The sequence below is a fragment of the Scyliorhinus canicula genome, unplaced genomic scaffold (genome assembly GCF_902713615.1).
Source record: "Scyliorhinus canicula unplaced genomic scaffold, sScyCan1.1, whole genome shotgun sequence".
In the NCBI taxonomy this organism is placed as follows: domain Eukaryota; kingdom Metazoa; phylum Chordata; class Chondrichthyes; order Carcharhiniformes; family Scyliorhinidae; genus Scyliorhinus; species Scyliorhinus canicula.
In genome coordinates, this window is record NW_024055441.1 from 354,441 (window position 1) to 378,105 (window position 23,665).

Genomic DNA, 23,665 nt, shown 5'->3' on the forward strand with positions numbered 1-23,665 from the left:
GAATTTTCATATCTTGGCACAGCTCGGATATTAGCAGCTAGTTCATCCACAACAGAATTTCAGCGATTTACAAATGAACATATTTAATCACCATCTCAAACATGTCTAAATGTGTGACAAATGCAACTTACTGCGGATGCTTCAAACGGAAACAAAAACAGAAAATACTGGATAATCTCAGCAGGTCTGACAGCCTCTGGGGAGCGAAATGGCAGCTGTCGTTTCCAGTCAAGTGGACTCTTTGTCAAAGCTGGAGAACTGGAACTGGACATTCAGACGATTGTGGGTGGGGGGTGGGGGTGGTGGAGTGCTGTATTGGGTCTCGATAGAGGGCTAGCAATAGGTGGGAAATGACGAAAATGTCTCGGGCAGAAAGAAAAAGGGAATGTAAATGAGGCTAATCAAGGCTATGAAAGGTGCTGATGGCGCATCAAGCGGTCAGAATGTGTTAATGGCAGAACAAAGGTAAGCAGTGCGTCAGAGAACAATTACAAACAGGGATCAGATTGCTGAAGTAGGATGGTATGGGCTGGTGGGAGGGGGGCAATGCTGAGGGTAAAACATATCAATGGAAGGGATGATGAGTTGATGGAAAAAACATGTGGTGAAGGGGGAAGTGAGAGTTCACAGTCTGAAGTTGTTGAACTGATAAAATGAAAGGGACAAAGAGCTGTCTGAGTCCACCAGAATTAGTCAATAGAAATGTGAATGCCCACCCATAGACAAGCTTCTCGGGAACGTATTGGTTCCACGCAGCTTGAGCTCAGCTTCTCAAAGCAAACCCAATGTGAATGAATCCCGCCGTCGACGCTGCAAAGAAATGAAGAAAACATGCGGTTTGACCAACGGGAAAACCTCATCGAAGGGCTCCTCCGGGATTTGAACCCGGGATCTCTCGCAAATTCCGACAGAGATACACGCAAAGCGAGAATCATACCCCTAGACCAACCAGCCCCGCGAAACGAAACAGAGCATACTGTCATTGCCATCGAAAATCAATCTAACATTTGCGGAGAACGCCAAAAGTACTGCAACATCTCAGGGAGTCAGGAGGCATTTGTCGACAGGACAACAAAGTTCGTCTTTCACCGTCACCTTTCATAAAAACCGGGGCAGGTTAGAAATCAGAAGGGGGTTCAGTGCAGTTAGATTGCGAATATACAGACCGGACGATGTACCACATGCTATGGTATCAGCAAAAGCCGGCACAGCCGCCGAGATTGGTCATCATTAACATATTGACGATGAAGAAAGAGGAGATCTCAGGACGATATCTGGGGGCTGCCAACAAGTCTAAAAAGAATGGTTACCTCAATATAAACGCGCTCAGTGTGGAGGACGGGGCGGTCTATTACTGTGCAATGAGCAGAGTGTCACAAAGCAGCTACAACCACGTCCGAAAGCCTCAGAGAGTATTTTCAATTCCAGTAAATTTGCGTTCCTGCCCTTGTACCGGAGGATGGTTTGATCTGGATTCAGAAAAATACTCAGGTCTATTTCTCCACAATTGCATTGCCGTCTCTGTCCTTGTATTGGTCAATAGAGGAGCCGTTTCGGATTCGTGAGATTAATCAGCATGTCGCGATGCACAGTAAATTTAAGCTTGGAATATCCACTTCCGAGCAGCAGTAATGAAAGTTCTCAGATGTGGGGATAATAAAATCTTCCAGGACCGTTAACTTAGGTCGACCTTATGCCAATGAGTCTGAGCTCCCAGTAGTCTTCAGCGGAACATCGACTTTCTGATCGAAAATACATCAAATCTATGTTGACATTTCCTGCTTTCTGTTATGGAGGTTCCCAGATAAGGGACGTGTTTCAACGAAAGTGTGGTGCTGTCCAAGTGAGTTCTGTAAAATCCACGGGCCTGTGATGATTCCACGTCTCACAAATGTCCATGCCCGCGGGACCATGTGTACGCTCCTTCCAGATATTTTCCGCACTGCCTCAGGGGACCAATATTGCCAGCATTCTCATTCGGTCCCTGGCAATCAGAGGATTGGCGGTCACTGTTGAAATTCACAGAGTTGTGATCCTGTTGTCGTCTCCGTGGCGCAATCGGTTAGCGCGTTCGGCTGTTAACCGAAAGGTTGGTGGCTCGATCCCACCCAGAGACGAATTGTTGTTCCACTCCTGGATTATATCTGTTTAGGACAGGGCTAAATCGCTGGCTTTGAAAGCAGACCAAGCAGGTCAGAGAGGCTGATCATTAAGCCCATCACCTCCATACTCCCGGAATGCCTTGCCCCACTTCAATTCGCATACCGTTGCAACCGGTCCACATCAGACGTCATTTCCCTGGCCTGACGCTCATCCCGAGAGCATTTCGAAAACAAGGACTCCTATTTATTGCCTACAGCTCCGCCTTCAACACCATAATCCCAGCCAAACTCATATCAAAGCTCCAAAACCTGGGACTTGGCACCCCCACTCTGCAACTGGATCCTTGACTTTCTGACCAACAGACCACAGTCAGTAAGAATGAACACCAACACCTCCTCAAAACTGTTGCCCCGCAAGGCTGGGTACTTAGCCCCCTACTCTACTCTCTGTACACACACGACTGCGTGGCAAAACTTGGTTCCAACTCCATCTACAAGTTGGCTGACTATACGACCAGAGTGGGCCGGATCTCGAATAACGACGAGTCCGAATACAGGAGGGAGATAGAGAACCTAGTGGAGTGGTGTACCGACAACAATCTCTCCCTCAATGCCAGCAAAACTAAAGAGCTGGTCATCGACTTCAGGAAGCAAAGTACACACCCCTATCAGCATCAACGGGGCCGAGGTGGAGATGGTTAGCAGTTTCCCCACTGTCACCAGACTCCGAAATGACTCTCTTATTGACTGACTGTGTGCTTCAACCGATGCCAATGCATATGTAGTTACATTGTATATCTTGTGTTGCCCTATTATGTAGTCCCATGTATTTTCTTGAAATTTGTTTAATTCCCTTTTCTTCCATGTACTGAATGATCTGTTGAGCTGCTTGCAGAAAAATACTTTTCACTGTACCTCGGTAATAAACAAATCCAATCCAATAACCCGTCTTGCTCCATTTTCACATAATAATAAATGGCGATGGTCTTTCTGACCGCCCTCTCGCATCCACCTTGAGAGATGAATATCACCGCCCCCCCCCCCCCCCCCCCCACCACACACACACACACATATACCCCTACCCCTCTTGGTGTCGGTTTGTTTCTGGGACCCACTGCCTTTCTGCTATAATGTGATTGACGGCACAGACACATATAGGGATCTCTATATTGTTGTGCTGGTATTTCTCTATATATGTGTCATATTGCGATCACTTCTACATTTGCTGCTGCGCAGATTCTCTCCAATCAGACGGAATATGAACCGTGCAGGCTGCCCGGATGCTGATTGTGTATCAGGATCGTCAGTATCGATTGTACTGCTGTGTGGCGTCAGTATCCTCTTCAACCCTCATTTCAGCGTCCAGATGTTCCACTGGGTCTTGGTGGCTCCAGTCTGATAGAAACGAACAGAAAACAATAATAATCTCAAAATTCAGAATCAGCCTCATTTTGACCAACGTAACGGTCACCTGCACCATACTCATTATTATTTAATTAACAATAATATCTGGTCACTCAGTAAGGGGAGAATAGGGGTTTTGCATTGAAGGAAATACTGAGTAGCGAGATCATAACGAGGAGGGTGACGAGGCGGTTCCCCGCGATAGTTCCTGAATCAATCGCTTATCAATTATCAATTATCTGTCAGAGCAGCAATCCAGATTCAGGTCCCACTGCATTGCTGATCCAACCAATGACAGGAATCGAGCAGCGGCAGCAATGTCTAGAATATCCCAATGGTGTTGGAGCGAGGGCATCACACGGAAACTGTGACCGGTGCACCGCAGACTCAAAGCTGAAAATTGTGCGGCGGCTATCAGCTGCAGTCACAAGTGATGGGGCGGAAATAGCGACAGTTGAGCACCCAGCATCCCGTGACCATCCTGCACCTGCTCAACTCACTGAGAACAATATAGTGTCGGAGGGGTGGGGCAGATTGAACTGACGCTACCTGCGCCTATTTGAAATAACTTTTTCTATTGCCCTTTTTACCCTGCATTTAAATCCCGCGGGGTTTTCCGTTCTCAAGTTCTGACAATGCTTTTTGAAATGTTCTATTGATTCTTCTTCTCTCATTAATTGTTGCGCCAGACTCCAAATGATAACAACTCACAGTGCAATCAACCTCACTTGCTTTCATAAGGTGCGGTGGCCAAGAGGAAAGGCGTTGGTTTCGTAAACCAAAAATCGCGGGTTCAAATCCCGCCCCTGCCTCGGTGCTGATCCATTCAAAGAAGTTTCATTGTCTCGCAAACACTTGCAGCATGAAATATCGTTCACCTATCTTCTTTATAGGACATTTAACCTTCAGCTAATGAAAATAATTCCAGATAATCTGGTCTCTGAAAAAAGCGATGTTCAGAGCAGTTCCCCTTTTGTACCTTCTTCGTCAGAACCACAATAAACTGCTATTATTCTGAGTTCTAACCTCCGCATGTCCACCAAAATCTTGGCATTCTTTCGACTTCATCGCATCCATGGTGTGAACCGAGAACTACAGATTAAGCATCATTTTTTGATTAGAAACACCTATAGTGACAAAGATAGTGTATTAACAGCTGAAATTTAGATTTCTGTCCAGGTTTCTCGCCCTGATATGCATTGCAGTCAACACTGAATCCACTCAACAGCCGAATTCTAACACGGAGTAAACCGAATCCGGCAGCAGAGGGCGCCAAATTCAAGCACGGGCGTCAGAAACTCACCTGATGGTGTCGGCCAAGCCGATAGGATGGGAGGCGAGTGATGTCACAATAGACCCTCTCCCTGCACTGCACTAAGTTCCCTCTCTCCTACACAATCCCTGACTCAGTCCAGTCCAGTTCACTGGGAGAGATTCAGTCAGACATGGTTGTGATAATACTGGCGGCGCTTTGGCACAGTAAGTAGTTACAGTGTTAATTAAACCAGATTAGCATATTAATACACATAGGCTATGTGTAATTAACGATCGGGAATGTCGACGAAGTGCCTGCATCAGAGGTCCCAAAAAATGCCGCAGTTAGAAGTAGATTTATATCAACTCTGTTTAAACTCAGGGCGGCACGGTGGCGCAATGGTTGGCACTGCTGCCTCATTGCACTGAGGACACGGGTTCGATCCCGGTCCCAGATCACTGTCCGTGTGGTGTTTGAACATTCTCACTCCCACAACCTCGATGTACAGGCTCAGTGGAGTGGCCACGCTAAAAAACACCTCTTAATTGAACAAACTCTAACTTTATAAAGGAACAACAATCTGTTCATTTCATTCCTTTCACTTTCGCAGGCCGGCAATGTTCAATCCAGTATCTCAGTCACCAGTGACAATAACAGTCTCAGAAGGGGCTTCAGTGAAGTTAAATTGCCAATATAAAGGCCCCAACATGTACAAAATGCAATGATATCAGGAGAAGCCGGCACAGCCACCGAGATGGATTATCACCAACAACTCAGCAATGAAGAAAGATGTGGGTTCAGGACGATATATGGCGTTTGCTGACAAATCTAAACAGAACGGTTACCTCAGTATCAGCGCATTCGATGTGGAGGATGGGGAGGTCTATTACTGCGCACTGAGAAACAGCGTTCGAGAAAACCTAAAGCCCCGGACATAACCCTGAGTGAGTGTTTACAGCATCACTGAGGTTCCTTTCCGAGAAAGAATTGATCCCAGGCTCAGGCAAGCAATCATGTCTATTTACCGGACATTTCTCTGTCCTTGTGTAGATCAAGAGAGGAATAGTTTTGGGAAATCTTGAGAGCTATGGTTGAAAATATCAGCCATGATTGAATGGCAGAGCGGACTCGATGGGCCAAGTGACCTAATTCTGCTCCTATGTCTAATAGTCTTATGGTCTTATTATGGTCCATCATACCGCAAATTGTATTGTAACTTTAAAACCAGAATATCAACCTACCGGCAGAGGGTGGCAGTCAACTGAGGAGATGGACGAAAATCATGGCCTGCTCTTGCAGAAAGTCCAAGGACAAAGACTCCTTGTCACCTGTTCTTTTAACGAAAAGCATAATGGATCAATACGAGCTGCGGTACAAAATGTACAAGGTACTTAATGGGCGGCACTGTGGTTCAGTGGGTTGCACTGCTGCTTCATGCTCCTAGGACCCGCGTTCGATTCCCGGCATGGTTCTCTATCCGTGCGGAGTCTGCACGTCCTCCCCGTGTCTGCGTGGGTTTCCTCCGGGTGCTCCGGTTTCCTCCCACAAGTACCGAAAAGACGTGCTGTTAGGTGAATTGGACATTCAGAATTCTCCCTCTGTGTACCTGAACAGGGGTCGGAGTGTGGTGACTCGGGAATTTTCACAGTAACTTCATTGCAGTGTTAATGTATGCCTACTTATGACACTAGTGAAGATTATTATTACGACAATATCCGCTTAATGTATAATAACCGCCGAGCAACATGAGAATTACTATCAGTTGGGACATGGGAAGCACATGGTGCCAGGTTTAGACTTTAATAGAAATCAATTTTTCGATCGAAAATACCTGAAATTTCTGTTGACACGACATGTCTTTTGTTCGATTCCCACGCAGATCAGGGACATACTTCGCCCATTTATGTTATGAAGAGACGTTGCATAGTTTTGGGTGTACAAGATTATGAGGGGCATGGCAGGGTGGATAGGGAGCAGTTGTTCCCCTTAGTTGAAGGGTCAGTTACGGGGGGACACAAGTTCAAGGTGAGGGGCAGGAGGTTATGGTGAATTTGAGGAAAATCTTATTTAGCCAGAGGATGGTGACTGTTTGGAGTAAACTAGGTGGGAGGGTGGTAGAGGCAGTGTGCTTCACATCCATTAAATAGTACCTGGCTGAACACATGGCACGTCTTCACATTCAAGGCTATGGAACACGTGTTGACAAATGAGGTCCTGTAGTTCGTCCTGTATCTTTCACATGTTGGTGCTGACTCGATTGACCGGAAGGCCTCATCTGAATTGCTTGGTTCTGTGCATCTGTGATTCTGAGTGCTATAACATTCCTGGCACTATATTAATTCCGCGAGTGACAAACTTCCAGTATTTCTACGTACATATTTATGTCCAACTTTGGCTGCCCAATTTTACTGGCCTTGTCTTTCACTGGCGTGTCACTGGCAATCAGAGGAATGCATTTCTCTGCTGCAATAAAGCAAGATGTGATAATGTTGTGATAACAAGTACCGTGAGCCGGCTGCGGTATTGGGATCGCTGCACCATTGAAGGACCTCTCGCAAATTCCGACAGCGAGACACCCAAAGCGAGAATCATACTCCGAGACCAACGCCCTTCTAATCCACAGAGCCCAAGTGGAGAATTGAACTGACTGGAGAACTGGATCTCAACGCTGACCTCCCGGACCTCGGACTTTGAATTGTTCCAAAGAAGCTCAACAGACATTTGTTGCTTCCATTGATCTGACAGAGAGCTGGCACAGACACGGCGGGCGGAATGGCCTCAATCTGTGGTGTAATCATTCTCTGATTTGATGCGAACCTCCCCTTGTGGCCAGGAACCCAAAGCCTCTTCTCATTTAATCTCTCTTGATTTGCCCCCAATTAGAGCCCTTTCCTGTTGTTCTGTTTGCTCCCTCCGGGATTTCACTTGGTTAAGACGCCCTACATTTCTAACCCGTCCCGGTTTTAATGAAAGGTGATGGTGAAAGACGAGCTTTATTGTCCTTTCGCCAAATGCCGCCTGACTCCCTGAGTTGTTCCAATATTTTCCGCTTTCTCCGCAGATGCTAGAGTCACAGACAGACTCTCGGCGGTTGTGGCAAGGACTAAACAACATTACGGGCTACAAAGCGAAGCCGAGCAGTATCTCTGGCAGCAGAGCACCCCTCCCCGATGAACTTAATGCATTATATGCTCGGTTTGAGCAGGTAACCAACAATCCGCGGTCGAGTGCCCCAGCAGCCCATAATTCACCCATACGCACCATCAAGTTTCCGAAGTCAGATCGGCCTTCCTGAAAGTGAACCCATGGAAGGCAATGGGCCCGGACAGGATTCCTGGTCGTGCACTGAGAGCCTGCGCATAGCAGGTGGCAGAGGTAGTCACAGACATCTTTAACCTATCCCTACTCCACTCCGAGGTCCCCACCTGCTTCAAGAAGACCACCAACATACCGGTACCAAAGATGAATCAGGCAACATGCCTCATTGACTACCGCCCTGACGTCAGTTGTAATGAAGTGCTTCGAGAGGCTGATCATGAAGCGCATCACCTCCATACTCCCGGAACACCTTGACCCACTTCAATTCGCATACCGTCGCAACCAGTCCACATCAGACGCCATTTCTCTGGCCCCACACTCATCCCTAGAGCATCTCGAAAACAAGTACTCCTACATCAGACTCCTATTTATTGACTACAGCTCCGCCTTCAACACCATAATCCCAGCCAAGCTCATATCAAAGCTCCAAAACCTAGGACTTGGCTCTCCACTCTGCAACTGGATCCTTGACTTTCTGACCAACAGACCACAGTCAGTAAGAATGAACACCAACACCTCCTCCACAATAGTCCTCAATACCGGTGCCCCCCAAGGCTGCTTGCTTAGCCCCCTACTCTACCCCCTGTACACACACGACTGCGTGGCAAAACTTGGTTCCAACTCCATCTCCAAGTTTGCTGACGATACGACCATAGGGGGCCGGATCTTGAATAACAACGAGTCCGAATACAGGAGGGAGATAGAGAACCTAGTGGAGTGGTGTAACGACAACAATCTCTCCCTCAATGCCAGCAAAACTAAAGAGCTTCTCATCGACTTCAGGAAGCAAAGTACTGTACAATCCCCAGTCAGCATCAACGGAGCCGAGGTGGAGATGGTGAGCAGTTTCAAATTCCTAGCGGTGCACATCACCAAAAATCTATCCTGGTCCACTCACGTCGACGCTATCACCAAGAAAGCACAACAGCGCCTATACTTCCTCAGGAAACTAAGGAAATTCGGCATGCCCACATTAACCCTTACCAACTTTTACAGATGCACTATGGAGAGCATCCTATCAGGTTGCATCACAGCCTGGTATGGCAACTGCTCGGCCCAGGACCGCAAGGAACTTCAGAGAGTCGTGAATACCGCCCAGCCCATCACACGAACCTGCCTCCCATCCATTGATTTCATCTACACCTCCCACTGCTGGGGGAAAGCGGGCAGCATAATCAAGGATCCCTCCCACCCAGCTTACTCACTTTTCCAACTTCTTCCATCGGGCAGGAGATTCAGAAGTCTGAGAACACGCACGAACAGACTCAAAAACAGCTTCTTCCCCACTGTCACCAGACTCCAAAATCACCCTCTTATTGACTGACCTCATTAACACTACACCCTGTATGCTTCAACTGATGCCAATGCTCATGTAGTTACATTGTATATCTTGTGTTGCCCTATTATGTATTCTCATGTATTTTCTTGAATTCTGTTTAATTCCCTTTTCTTCCATGTACTGAATGATCTATTGAGCTGCTTGCAGAAAAATAATTTTCACTGTACCTCGGTACATGTGACAATAAACAAATCCAATCCAATCCAATCCAGATGTTAGATCGAATTTCGATGCCAATGACAATATGCGTCCATACTTTTCGCGCGGTTCGTTGGTTTAGACTCTAGTTTTGGCGTCCCCTTTAGTTCGATGGAGCGAAGGTGTTTTGCAAAGTGGTCACTCAGTCGGCATTTAGTCTCTCCAATGCAGAGTAGATGGCATAGGGATCAGCAAATGCAACAGGCCAGATTGAAGGATGTCTTATAGTAACGTGTACTCAAAAGGACAGACACAAACGATACTGTAACTGACTTAGAGGAAATGCCAGAGACTTAACTGAACCAGCTTTTGGAAAGAAAAACGGTCTTCCTGATGGAGAAACAGGAAAAGCCAGTGTGGGAATCCAGGCTCAAAGTTGATTTACAATTACCCCTCCTTTCTTCTACATGAACGGTATTTAGGCTGCAGCATTTTACACACCAAAACACAAAGAGGTCAAATATAAGAAACACATAATTGTCAATTCTTAAACTCAACTCAAGCATTGAATAACGAAACAAATATTTTGTAAGTCGGTTGCTTATTTCTGTAGGATTTAAGAATGCTGCATTAATAATAGAAGAGAGCATTCCGCCGTTAGAGATTTGCTGAACAAATACTTCAGTTCAATATAGGTTCTTCTTCTGGCTTGTAAGTTTAGACATCTATTTTAAGGAAACAGACGTGTTCTTGAAAGAAATGACATGGCCTCTCAGCCGAACCATGCGAAGCTGCAACAAGGCAGTTGAGTTGGAGGTGACACAGGTCCGTTGGCATCTGCTTTGCCAGCTGTTTCTGTAGTGTAGTGGTTATCACATTCGCTTTGTACGCGAAAAGTGGCCGGTTCGAAAACGGGCAGAAACATCTGGCGTTTCCAGTTTAGTCTGTTGCTAAATATTACCTCAACCTCGTAACTGGTCTTCATCATCGAGGAAAAACAAAAGCTTGTAACTGCTGTGGGCCAGTGGCTCAATGGATAACGCGTCTGACTACGAATCAGGAGATTGCAGGTTCGACTCCTGGCTGGCTCGCAGTTCCTAGTTTTGGCGTCCCCTTCAGTTCAGTGGGTTGGACAGCTGGTTCCCGATGCAAAGTGAGCAGGGCATCATCAATTCTTGTTTCAGCTGTGGTTAGTTATGAAAACTCTGCCCTCACAATTTAACTTCAAGCAAAACATAACTTATCTCCAGTTCAGCAAAGTTCAATATCTGATCCTTTGAAAAGTTGAGACATCAGTTTTAAAGAAACGGCTTCTTCCAATAAGTTACATGGCCTCTCAGCGGAACCATTAGAAGCTGCAGCAACACATTGAGGTTCAACATTGCACAGGGCCACTGATTGTGACGCTTTCAGCAGTTTCTGTCGTGTAGTGGTTATCACATTCGCCTAACAGGCGAAAGGTCCCCGGTTCGAAACCGGGCAGAAACATCGCGTGCTTCTGATTTTGCGTGACGAATGTTTGCACAAAATACGTTTCTTCCCACAATCTCGCAAGTTCGAGGAACATGAGATTTGGTCTCGCATGAGATATTAAAATTCCTGCAACAAAGTCAGAAATACTGAATTTTCAAGACGCCGGGGGAAGAAAAGCGTTTACTATTTTGCCACAATTCGGATATCAGCAGTTTGTTCATCCACCACAGAATCTATTGGGTTTACGGATGCAGATGAACATATTTAATCACCATTTCAAACATCTCTAAATGTACGATAAAAGCAACTTACTGCGTATGCGTCAATGAGAAAGAAAAACAGAAAACACAGGACAGTCTCAGCAGGTCTGACAGCCTCTGTGGAGAGAGATGGCAAGTGTCGTTTCGAGTCTGGGTGACTCTTTGTCGAAGCTGGACAACTGGATCTTTGGTCATGTGTAGACTGGCGGAGTGGGTGGGGGGAGAGGGGAGCGTGAAGCATTGGGCCTCGACAGACCGCCAGCGATAGGTGGAGAATAACAAAAATGTGTTGGGTCGAAAGAAAAAGGGAATGTAAATGTTTCTAATCAGTGTTAAGAACTGTGCTTCAGAGGCGTTTAGAAGATTAGAATGTGTTAATGGCAGATGACAATGAGGAACAAGGGGTGGATTTCCCAAGAGGGATGCGATTGGCTTGGGGAATGCGGAGGGGGAGACAATGGGAGAGGAAGACATATCAATGGAAGCAATGAAAATAAGTTGATGGAAATAAACATGTGGTGAAGTGGGAAGTGTGATTTCACGGTACAAAGTTGTTGAGCGTACTGTAAAATCCGCAAGGCTGTACCGTGCCTATTCTGAGGTTGGGGTGCTGTTCCTCGGCGTTGTGCTGAGCTACATGGGAATATTGCAGCAGGCCAAGATCGGACATGTGGACATGAGAGCAAGACAGTGAGTTGAAATAGCAAACGACAGGAGAGTCTGCCGCCAGCTTGTCGATGGAGCGAAGGTGTTTTGCAAAGCGGTCACCCAGTCGGCATTTAGTCTCTCCAATGCAGAGTAGATGGCGTTGGGATCAGCAAATGCAACAGGCCAGATTGAAGGATGTCTTATAGTAATGTGTACTCAAAAGGACAGACACAAACGATACTGTAACTGACTTAGAGGAAATGCCAGAGAGTTAACTGCACCAGCTTTGGGAAAGAAAAATCGGTCTTCCTGATGGAGAAACAGGAAAAGCCAGTGTTGGAATCCAGGCTCAACGTTGATTTGCAATTACCCCTCCTTTCTTATACATTAAGGGTATTTAAGCTGCAGCATGTTACACACCAAAACACAAAGAGGTCAAATATTTTTTAAAAACATAATTGTCAATTCTTCAACTCTACTCAAGCATTGAATAACGAAACAAATATTGAGTAAAGTCGGTTGCTTTTTTCTGTAGGATTTAAGAATGCTGCATTAATAATGGTCTTCAGGACACGCGACAACGAAGAATTGCCGAGCAAAGACTTGTAGCTAAGTTCCGGAAGCATGAGTGCGGCCTCAACAGGGATCTTGGATTCATGTCGCATTACATCCACCCCCCACCATCAGGCCTAGACTTGCAAAACCTACCAACTGTTCTGGCTTGAGGCAATTCACACGTCTTTAACCTGTGATTATCCCTCTCTCTGGATCTGTAATTACCTGCAAATGCCTGCATTCCAAGCATTGTCCAGCATCTCTGACTGTGTCTATATAAATGTTTCTGGAACATACCTCGCCATTCACCTGAGGAAGGAGAAGTGCTCCGAAAGCTCGTGTTCGGATCAAACCTGTTAGACTTTAACCTGGTGTTGTAAGACTTCTTACTGTGCTCTCCCCAGTCCAACGCCGGCATCTCCACATCATGGCATTAATAATAGAAGAGAGCATTCCGCCGTTAGAGATTTGCTGAACAAATGCTTCAGTTCAATATAGGTTCTTCTTCTGGCTTGTAAGTTTAGACATCTATTTGAAAGAAACAAACGTGTTCTTGTAAGAAGTGACATGGCCTCTCAGCCGAACCATGCGAAGCTGCAACATGGCAGTTGTGTTGAAGGTGACACAGGTCCGTTGGCGTTTACGTTGCCAGCTGTTTCTGCAGTTTAGTGGTTATCACATTCGCTTTACACGCGAATGGTTCCCGGTTTGAAACCGGGCAGAAACATTCCAGTGAGATTCCACTTTAGTCTGTTTCTAAATATTACCTCGATCTCGTAACTGGTCTTCATCATCGAGGAATAGCAACAGCTTGTAACTTCTGTGGGCCAGTGGCGCTATGGATAACACGTCTGACTACGAATCAGGAGATTCCAGGTTTGACTGCAGGCTCGCAGTTCCTAATTTTGGCGTCCCCTTTAGTTCAGTGGGTTGGCCAGCTGGTTCCCGATGCACATCAAACTGAGCAGGGCATCATCAATTCTCGTTTCAGCTGTGGTTACTTATGAAACCCCTGCCCTCTCAATTTAACTTCAAGCAAAACATAACTTATCTCCAGTTCAGCAAAGTTCAATATCTGATCCTTTGATAAGTTGAGACATCAGTTTTAAAGAAACGGCTTCTTCCAATAAGTTACATGGCCTCTCAGCGGAACCATTAGAAGCTGCAACAATACATTGAGGTTGAATATTGCACAGGGCCTCTGATTGCGATGCTCCCAGCAGTTTCTGTAGTGTACTGGTTATCACATTCGCCTGACACGCCAAAGGTCCCCGGTTCCACACGGGGCGGAAACATTTTGCTTCTCATTTTGTGAGAGGAATGTTTGCACAAAATACGTTTTTCCCTCAATCTTGCACGTTCGAGGAACATGAGGTTTGGTCTCGCATGAGATATTAAAATTCCTGCAACAAAGTCAGAAATACTGAATTTTCAAGACGCCAGGGGAAGAAAAGCCTTTCCTATTTTGCCACGATTTGGATATTAGCAGTTTGTTCATCATCACAGAATCTTTAGGGTTTACAGATGCAGATAAACATATTTAATCACCATTTCAAACATGTCTAAATGCACGATAAAAGCAACTTACTGCGGATGCGTCAATGGGAAAGAAAAACAGAAAACACAGGACAGTCTCAGCAGGTCTGACAGCCTCTGTGGAGAGAGATGGCAAGTGTCGTTTCGAGTCTGGGTGACTCTTTAAGGGTCAGGTGTAGGCTGGCGGACTGTGTGGGGTAAGTGGGGGTGGGGGGGGGGGGAGCGTGAAGCATTGGGCCTCGACAGACGGCCAGCGATGGGTGGAGAATAAAAAAATGTGTTGGGTCGAAAGAAAAAGGGAACGTAAATGTTTCTAATCAGTGTTAAGAACTGTGCTGACAGAGGCGATTAGAAGATTAGAATGTGTTAATGGCAGATGACAATGAGGAACAAGGGGCCGATTTCCCAAGAGGGATGCGATTGGCGAGGGGAATGGGGAGGGGGAGACAATGGGAGAGGAAGACATATCAATGGAAGCAATGAAAATAAGTTGATGGAAATAAACTTGTGGTGAAGTGGGAAGAGTGATATCACGGTGCGAAGTTGTTGAGCGTACTGCAAAATCCGCAATGCTGTACCGTGCCTATTCGGAGGTTGGGGGCTGTTCCTCGGCGTTGTGCTGAGCTACATGGGAACATTGCAGCAGGCCAAGAAGGACATGTGGACATGAGAGCAGGACAGTGAGTTGAAATGGACAGCGACAGGAGAGTCTGCCACCAGCTTGTCAATGGAGCGAAGGTGTTTTGCAAAGTGGTCACCCAGTCGGCATTTAGTCTCTCCAATGCAGAGTAGATGGCGTTGCGATCAGCAAATGCAACAGGCCAGATTGAAGGATGTCTTATAGTAACGTGTACTCAAAAGGACAGACACAAACGATACTGTAACTGACTTAGAGGAAATGCCAGAGACTTAACTGAACTACCTTTGGGAAAGAAAAAACGGTCTTCCTGATGGAGAAACAGGAAAAGCCAGTGTGGGAATCCAGGCTCAAAGTTGATTTACAATTACCCCTCCTTTCTTCTTCATGAACGGTATTTAGGCTGCAGCATTTTACACACCAAAACACAAAGGGGTCAAATATAAGAAACACATAATTGTCAATTCTTAATCTCAACTCAAGCATTGAATAACGAAACAAATATTGTGTAAAGTCGGTTGCTTATTTCTGTAAGATTTAAGAATGCTGCATTAATAATAGAAGAGAGCATTCCGCCGTTAGACATTCGCTGAACAAATGCTTCAGTTCAATATAGGTTCTTCTTCTCGCTTGTAAGTTTAGACATCTATTTTAAGGAAACAGACGTGCTTTTGTAAGAAATGACGTGGCCTCTCAGCCGAACCATGCGAAGCTGCAACAAGGCAGTTGAGTTGGAGGTGACACAGGTCCGTTGGCATCTGCTTTGCCAGCTGTTTCTGTAGTGTAGTGGTTATCACATTCGCTTTGTACGCGAAAAGTGGCCGGTTCGAAAACGGGCAGAAACATCTGTTTTTTCCAGTTTGTCTGTTGCTAAATATTACCTCAACCTCGTAACTGGTCTTCATCATCGAGGAATAACAAAAACTTGTAACTTCTGTGGGCCAGTGGCGCAATGGATAACGCGTCTGACTACGAATCAGGAGATTCCAGGTTCGACTCCTGGCTGGCTCGGAGTTTCTAGTTTTGGCGTCCCCTTTAGTTCAGTGGGTTGGACAGCTGGTTCCCGATGCAGAGCAAAGTGAGCAGTGCATCATCAATTCTCGTTTCAGCTGTGGTTACTTATGAAAACGCTGCCCTCACAATTTAACTTCAAGCAAAACATAACTTATCTCCAGTTCAGCAAAGTTCAATATCTGATCCTTTGAAAAGTTGAGACATCAGTTTTAAAGAAACGGCTTTTTCCAATAAGTTACATGGCCTCTCAGCGGAACCATTAGAAGCTGCAACAATACATTGAGGTTCAACATTGCACAGGGCCACTGATTGTGACGCTCCCAGCAGTTTCTGTAGTGTAGTGGTTATCACATTCGCCTAACACGCGAAAGGTCCCCGGTTCGAAACCGGGCAGAAACATCGCGTGCTTCTGATTTGGCGTGACGAATGTTTGCACAAAATACGTTTCTTCCTCAATCTCGCACGTTCGAGGAACATGAGATTTGGTCTCGCATGAGATATTAAAATTCCTGCAACAAAGTCAGAAATACTGAGTTTTCAAGACGCCGGGGGAAGAAAACCGTTTACTATTTTGCCACAATTCGGATATCAGCAGTTTGTTCATCCACCACAGAATCTATTGGGTTTACGGATGCAGATGAACATATTTAATCACTATTTCAAACATCTCTAAATGTACGATAAAAGCAACTTACTGCGTATGCGTCAATGGGAAAGAAAAACATAAAACACAGGACAGTCTCAGCAGGTCTGACAGCCTCTGTGGAGAGAGATGGCAAGTGTCGTTTCGAGTCTGGGTGACTCTGTCGAAGCTGGACAACTGGATCTTTGGTCAGGTGTAGACTGGCGGAGTGTGTGGGGGAAGTGTGGGGTGGGTGGGGAGAGAGGGGAGCGTGAAGCATTGGGCCTCGACAGACGGCCAGCCATGGGTGGAGAATAACAAAAATGTGTTGGGTCGAAAGAAAAAGGGAATGTAAATGTTTCTAATCAGTGTTACGAACTGTGCTTCAGAGGCGATTAGAAGATTACAATGTGCTAATGGCAGAGGACAATGAGGAACAAGGGGTGAATTTCCCAAGAGGGATGCGATTGGCTTGGTGAATGGGGAGGGGGAGACAATGGGAGTGGAAGACATATCAATGGAAGCAATGAAAATAAGTTGATAGAAATAAACATGTGGCGAAGTGGGAAGAGTGATTCCACGGTACAAAGTTGTTGAGCCTACTGTAAAATCCGCAAGGCTGTACCGTGCCTATTCGGAGGTTGGGGGCTGTTCCTCGGCGTTGTGCTGAGCTACATGGGAACATTGCAGCAGGCCAAGATCGGACATGTGGCCATCAGAGCAGGACAGTGAGTTCAAATAGCAAGCGACAGGAGAGTCTGCCACCAGCTTGTCGATGGAGCGAAGGTGTTTTGCAAAGTGGTCACCCAGTCGGCATTTAGTCTCTCCAATGCAGAGTAGATGGCGTTGGGATCAGCAAATGCAACAGGCCAGATTGAAGGATGTCTTATAGTAATGTGTACTCAAAAGGACAGACACAAACGATACTGTAACTGACTTAGAGGAAATGCCAGAGACTTAACTGCACCAGCTTTGAGAAAGAAAAGACGGTCTTCCTGATGGAGAAACAGGAAAAGCCAGTGTGGGAATCCAGGCTCAAAGTTGATTTGCAATTACCCCTCCTTTCTTGTACATGAAGGGTATTTAGGCTGCAGCATGTTACACACCAAAACACAAAGAGGTCAAATATTTTTTAAAAACATAATTGTCAATTCTTGAACTCTACTCAAGCATTGAATAACGAAACAAATATTGAATAAAGTCGGTTGCTTTTTTCTGTAGGATTTAAGAATGCTGCATTAATAATGGTCTTCAGGACACGCGACAACGAAGAATTGCCGAGCAAAAACTTATATCTAAGTTCCGCACGCATGAGTGTGGCCTAAACAGGGATCTTGGATTCATGTCGCATTACATCCATCACCCCACCATCAGGCCTGGACTTGCAAAATCCTAACAACTGTTCGGGCTTGAGACAATTTACATCTCTTTAACCTGTGATTATCCCTCTCTCTGGATCTGTAATTACCTGCAAATGCCTGCATTCCAAGCATTGTCCAGCATCTCTGACTTTGTCTATATAAATGTTTCTGGAACATACCTCACCATTCACCTGAGGAAGGAGCAGTGCTCCGAAAGCTCGTGTTTGAATCAAACCTGTTGGACTTTAACCTGGTGTTGTAAGACTTCTTACTGTGCTCACCCCAGTCCAACGCCGGCATCTCCACATCATGGCATTAATAATAGAAGAGAGCATTCCGCCGTTAGAGATTTGCTGAACAAATGCTTCAGTTCAATATAGGTTCTTCTTCTGGCTTGCAAGTTTAGACATCTAGTTTAAAGAAACAGACGTGTTCTTGTAAGAAGTGACATGGCCTCTCAGCCGAATCATGCGAAGCTGCAACAAGGCAGTTGAGTTGAAGGTGACACAAGTCCGTTGGCGTTTGCGTTGCCAGCTCTTTCTGTAGTATAGTGGTTATCACATTCGCTTTACACGCGGTTCGAAACCGGGCAGAAACATTGCTGAGAGATTCCAGTTTAGTCTGTTTCTAAATATTACCTCGATCTCGCAACTGGTCTTCATCATCGAGGAATAGCAAAAGCCTATAACTTCTATGGGCCAGTGGCGCAATGGATAACGTGCCTGACTACGAATCAAGAGAGTCCAGGTTCGACTGCTGGCTGGCTCGCAGTTCCTAGTTTTGGCGTCCCCTTTAGTTCAGTGGGTTGGACAGCTGGTTCCCGATGCAGAGCAAAGTGAGCAGGGCATCATCAATTCTCGTTTCAGCTGTGGTTACTTATGAAAGCCCCGCCCTCACAATTGAACTTCAAGCAAAACATAACTTATCTCCAGTTCAGCAAAGTTCAATATCTGATCCTTTGATAAGTTGAGACATCAGTTTTAAAGAAACGGCTTCTTCCAATAAGTGACATGGCCTCTCAGCGGAACCGTTAGAAGCTGCAACAGTACATTGAGGTTCAACATTGCACAGGGCCACTGATTGTGATGCTCCCAGCACTTTCTGTAGTGTAGTGGTTATCACATTCGCCTAACACGCGAAAAGTCCCCGGTTCAAAACCGGGCAGAAACATTTTGCGTCTCATTTTGTGAGACGAATGTTTGCACAAAATACGTTTCTTCCTCAATCTTTCATTTTATCAGTTCAACAACTTCAGACTGTGAACTCTCAGTTCCCCCTCCACCACATGTTTTTTTCCATGAACTTATTATTCCTTCCATTGATATGTTTTACCCTCAGCATTGCCCCCCCCCAGCCCATACCATCCTTCTTGATCAATCAATGTTTGTAATTGTTATCTGACACACTGCTTACCTTTGTTCTGCCATTAACACATTCTGACCACTTGATGCGCCACCAGCACCTTTCTTAGCCTTGATTAGCCTCATTTACATTCCCTATTTCTTTCTGCCCGAGACATTTTCGTCATTTCCCACCTATTGCTAGCCCTCTATCGAGGCCCAATACAGCACTCCACCACCCCCACCCCCCACCCACAATCGTCTGAATCTCCAGTTCCAGTTCTCCAGCTTTGACAAAGAGTTCACTTAACTGGAAACGACAGCTGCCATTTCGCTCCCCAGAGGCTGTCAGACCTGCTGAGATTATCCAGTATTTTCTGTTTTTGTTTCCGTTTGAAGCATCCGCAGTAAGTTGCATTTGTCATACATTTAGACATGTTTGGGATGGTGATTAAATATGTTCATTTGTAAATCGCTGAAATTCTGTTGTGGATGAACTAGCTGCTCATATCCGAGCTGTGCCAAGATATGAAAATTCTTCACCTCTCATTGCCTGCCGAAAATTCAGTGCTTGGGCCTTAATGTTCAATTCAGTTTAGTGGCTCATGTTCGACGAAATTTCATAGTCCTCGAACACACGAGATTCCGGCAACATTCAGGAACAGAATTATTTTGTGACCAATAATTGTGCAAACTTTTCTCACACAAAATGCTAAATGTTCGATGTTTCTGCCCGGTTTCGAACCGGGGACCTTTCGCGTGTGAGACGAATGTGATAACCACTACACTACATAAACCGCTGGCAATCAATGGACGTGCGGAATGTACAACCTCACTGTGTTGCTGCAGATTCTGATGGTCTATTTGAAAGGCCAGGCCCATTGTTACAGAGGACAGCTGTTTCTTAAATTAATAGATGTCTCAACATATAAAGCCGTGAGATGTGGAAATTATATCGAAATTAACATGTTATATTTTGCTTAATGTCGGTCTTAAATTTGTGCTCTTTGGTTTCCAGGTATGGTTCTCGTTTAGGCATTTTCAATCAATGTTTCTGGGAGTGGTCGTGGGTTTAAATCCAGGACAAGTCCTTTACTCCAGGTCAGAGATTATGAATTGTTTGCGACGCTGACGGTGCGGTTGATTTACATTGGCCCACTCTGAAAAAGATTTTCTCTTTAAAATTGATGCTCCAGATCTGTGTTAACCACAGGGACGTGACCCATCTGATCCACAGAGCCAAAGTGGAGAATTGAACTGACTGGAGAGCTGGATCTTAACGCTGCCCTCCAGCACCTCGGCGTCGTGAAATGTTCCAAAGAAGCTCAACAGACACTCGAGGAACAGCAGCGCATCTTTCCACTGGGCTCAATACAGCTTTCACACTCAGTGTGTGCTCAGCAGTTTCACACTGTAAATGCTGCACCCATTTTGTGTGTCCTCATATCGCAGATTTGGGTTTGAATCTTGTTTCCACTTGTTCTTTGTGACTGGGCGGTAGTTGTTTATCAATCTGCCTTCGATAGCTCCTCCAGACATATCTTTTGTTTCTTTGTTTCTTCCATTGCGCTAACAGAGAGCTGGCACAGACACGGCGGCCGGAATGGCCTCATACTGTGGTGTCTTTATTCTCTGATTTGATGCTAAACTAACTCTGTTGCCAGGGACCCAAGGTCTCTTCTCATTTAATCTCTCCTGACTTTCCCCCTATTAGAGCCCTTTCCTGTTGTTCTGTTATCTCCCTCCGGGAGTTCACTTGGTTAAGACGTACTACATTTCTAACCTGTCCCGGTTTTAATGAAAGGTGACGGTGAAAGACGAACTTTGTTGACCTGTCGACAAATGCCGCCTGAGGTGTTGCAGTACCTGAGATGTTGCAGTACTTTTGGCGTTCTCCGCAGATGTTAGATTGATTTTCGATGGCAATGACAGTCTGCTTTGACTCTTTTCGCTGGGCTCGTTGGTCTAGGGGTATGATTCTCGCTTTGGGTGTTTTGCTGTTGGAATTTGCGAGAAGTCCCGAATTCAAATCCTGGATGAGGTCTTCTGTTGGTTAAGCAACAAGATTTCTTTGCGGCGCAAAGCAATCTTCTGTTTTTGTTTGCCATTGACGCATCCGCAGTAAGTTGCTTTTTTCGTACATTTCTACATGTTTGAAATGGTGATTAAATATGTTCATCTGCATCTGTAAACCCAATAGATTCTGTGGTGGTGGAACAAACTGCTAATATCCGAATTGTGGCAAAATAGGGAAGGCTTTTCTTCCCCCCGAGTCTTGAAAATTCAGTATTTCTGACTTTGTTGCAGGAATTTTAATACCTTATGCGAGACCACATTTCATGTTCCTCGAACGTGCGAGATTGAGAAACAAACGTATTTCGTCCAAACATTCGTCACACAAAATGCGATTTTCCTGCTCGGTTTCGAACCGGGGACCTTTCACATGTTAGGCGAGTGCGATAACCACTACACTACAGAAACTGCTGGGAGCGCCGCGAACTGTTGACGTGTGTAATGTTCAACCTCAATGTGTTGCTGCAGCTTCTCGTGGTTCAGCTGAGTGGCCATGGAACTTATTGCGGTAAGCCGTTTCTTTAAAACTGATATCTCAACTTATCGAAGAATCAGATATTGAACTTTGCTGAAGTGAAGATAAGTTATGTTTTGCTTGGTAAGTTAAATTGAGAGGGCAGGGCTTTCAAAAGTAGCCACAGCTGAAAGGAGAATTGATGATGCCCTGCCCACTTTGCTCTGCATCGGGAACCAGCTGTCCAACCCACTGAACTAAAGGGGACGCCAAAACTCGTAAATGCGAACCATTCAGGAGTCGAACCTGGAATCTTCTGATTTGTAGATAGACGCGTTATCCATTGCGCCACTGGCCCACAGCAGTACCAAGCTTTTACTATTCCTCGATGATGAAGACCAGTTACGAGATTGAGGTAACATTTAACAACAGACTAAACTGGAAGCACCACATGTTTCTGCCCGGTTTCGAACCGGGGACCATTCGCGTGTAAAGCGAATGTGATAACCACTACACTACAGAAACTGCTGCTAACGCAGACTCCAACGGACCTGTGTCACCTTCAAGTCAGCTACCATTTCAATTCACTGTCCTGCTCTCATGTCCACATGTCCGATCTTGGCCTGCTGCAATGTTCCCATGTATCTCAGCTCAACGCCGAGGAACATCCCCCATCCTCCGAATAGGCACGGTACAGCCTTGCGGATTTTACAGTCGACTCAACAACTTCGTACCGTGAAATCACTTGTTCTGGAAAATACAGAATGTGTCATTTGAAACATCGAGGTCTGCCAACATCTGATCGGGGAGAGTGCAGGGAAAGATCCCACAAGAGGTTGGTGGCAGCTGAAGGGCACAGAAACTGTGGGCAGCAATTTCAGTCTATCAGAATGGTTATTACAACCTGCAGCAGGAGAAAGGCAAAAGAAAAAAAGTTTTAAAAAATCTCTTTGTGTTGTTGGAAAATTGTGATGGACTGCCCCTTTAAGACCCGAAGTCCGATCCTTATCAGAGGTCCCGATCAGAACAGCTGAAACAAAGAAACCAGCGTGGACTTCAGACTCCTCCCCTTTTTCTCCCCACGAGGCAAGAAGCAAGAACAAAGACACCAGCAGCAGAACACCAGCGGCACCCGAAGAAGCAAGAAGGACAGCAGGAGCAGCAGCAGGAGAGAAGCGGCCCAACGGCAGACCAGACCAGACCAGACCAGAAGGAAGACGGCCCAGCAGCAGGAGCAGCAGCCACTGAAGACAGAAGAGGAGAAAAAGAGAAAACTGCACCAGGAGAGATGACCAGGAGGCTTGAAAGTGAAAGAGAGAGAGAGAGAGTCTGAAGGCCTCACCAACCAACTAGACAACATCAAAAAGTAAATAATGTTTTTAATTAAATGAGATAAAAAAGAGTATGTTAATAATAAAATAATTTAACCTGAAAAAGTGGTTATTAGCTTACTTCACTTCCTTAAGAACGCAGGACCCGGGACATCAATGCCATTAAGGGGTAAGTAAGTAAAATTCTTCAGTGAAGGTAGGAGTTATACCGGGGGATAACTTGAAAGGAGAGTTTGACCCGAATAGCACTCTCAGAGGCCTGTACTGGAGTCAGGGAGGGAGTTCCCTGGTCGCCGTTTTTAGAATATTGGCCCTTAAGGTTCTTTGGTATAAAGGGAATTCTAAAACATATAGGTGAATTTAGAAAAACATGGCGCCCAGCGTGGAGGCCTAGAATATTAGAAGTTTCTAGGTAAAGCGAGGCTAGAATATTAGAAGTTTCTAGTTAAGCAGAGTAGGGGCTAGAATATTAGAAGTTTCTAGTTCCCAAGAAAGGCCTAGAATATTAGAAGTTTCTAGGTAAAGCGAGGCTAGAATATTAGAAGTTTCTAGTTAAGCAGAGTAGGGGCTAGAATATTAGAAGTTTCTAGTTCCCAAGAAAGCCTAGAATATTAGAAGTTTCTAGGTAAAGCGAGGCTAGAATATTAGAAGTTTCTAGTTAAGCAGAGTAGGGGCTAGAATATTAGAAGTTTCTAGTTCCCAAGAAACGGGTGGAATATTAGAAGTTTCTAACCGGCAAAAAGGCTAGAATATTAGAAGTTTCTAGTCTATGTGTGAGTCAAACTTTACCTGCCGAGTTTAGTTT

General features: G+C 45.5%; 7 non-coding genes across 7 annotated transcripts; 5 read left to right on the top strand and 2 right to left on the bottom strand.

Moving 5' to 3' along the window:
- The first annotated feature begins 2,043 nt into the window (after nucleotides 1–2,043).
- On the top strand, nucleotides 2,044–2,117 carry trnan-guu. Its single transcript has one exon. It is a non-coding gene; the product is annotated as a tRNA-Asn (tRNA).
- Nucleotides 2,118–10,971: 8,854 nt separating this feature from the next.
- trnav-aac lies at nucleotides 10,972–11,044 on the top strand. The gene has a single exon. It is a non-coding gene; the product is annotated as a tRNA-Val (tRNA).
- A 4,559-nt stretch (nucleotides 11,045–15,603) lies between these two features.
- trnar-acg lies at nucleotides 15,604–15,676 on the top strand. The gene has a single exon. It is a non-coding gene; the product is annotated as a tRNA-Arg (tRNA).
- Nucleotides 15,677–16,005: 329 nt separating this feature from the next.
- Nucleotides 16,006–16,078, top strand: trnav-aac. The gene has a single exon. It is a non-coding gene; the product is annotated as a tRNA-Val (tRNA).
- Nucleotides 16,079–18,759: 2,681 nt separating this feature from the next.
- trnav-aac lies at nucleotides 18,760–18,832 on the top strand. Its single transcript has one exon. It is a non-coding gene; the product is annotated as a tRNA-Val (tRNA).
- An 894-nt stretch (nucleotides 18,833–19,726) lies between these two features.
- On the bottom strand, nucleotides 19,727–19,799 carry trnav-cac. The gene has a single exon. It is a non-coding gene; the product is annotated as a tRNA-Val (tRNA).
- Nucleotides 19,800–21,981: 2,182 nt separating this feature from the next.
- trnav-uac lies at nucleotides 21,982–22,054 on the bottom strand. The gene has a single exon. It is a non-coding gene; the product is annotated as a tRNA-Val (tRNA).
- Between the last annotated feature and the right edge of the window lie 1,611 nt (nucleotides 22,055–23,665).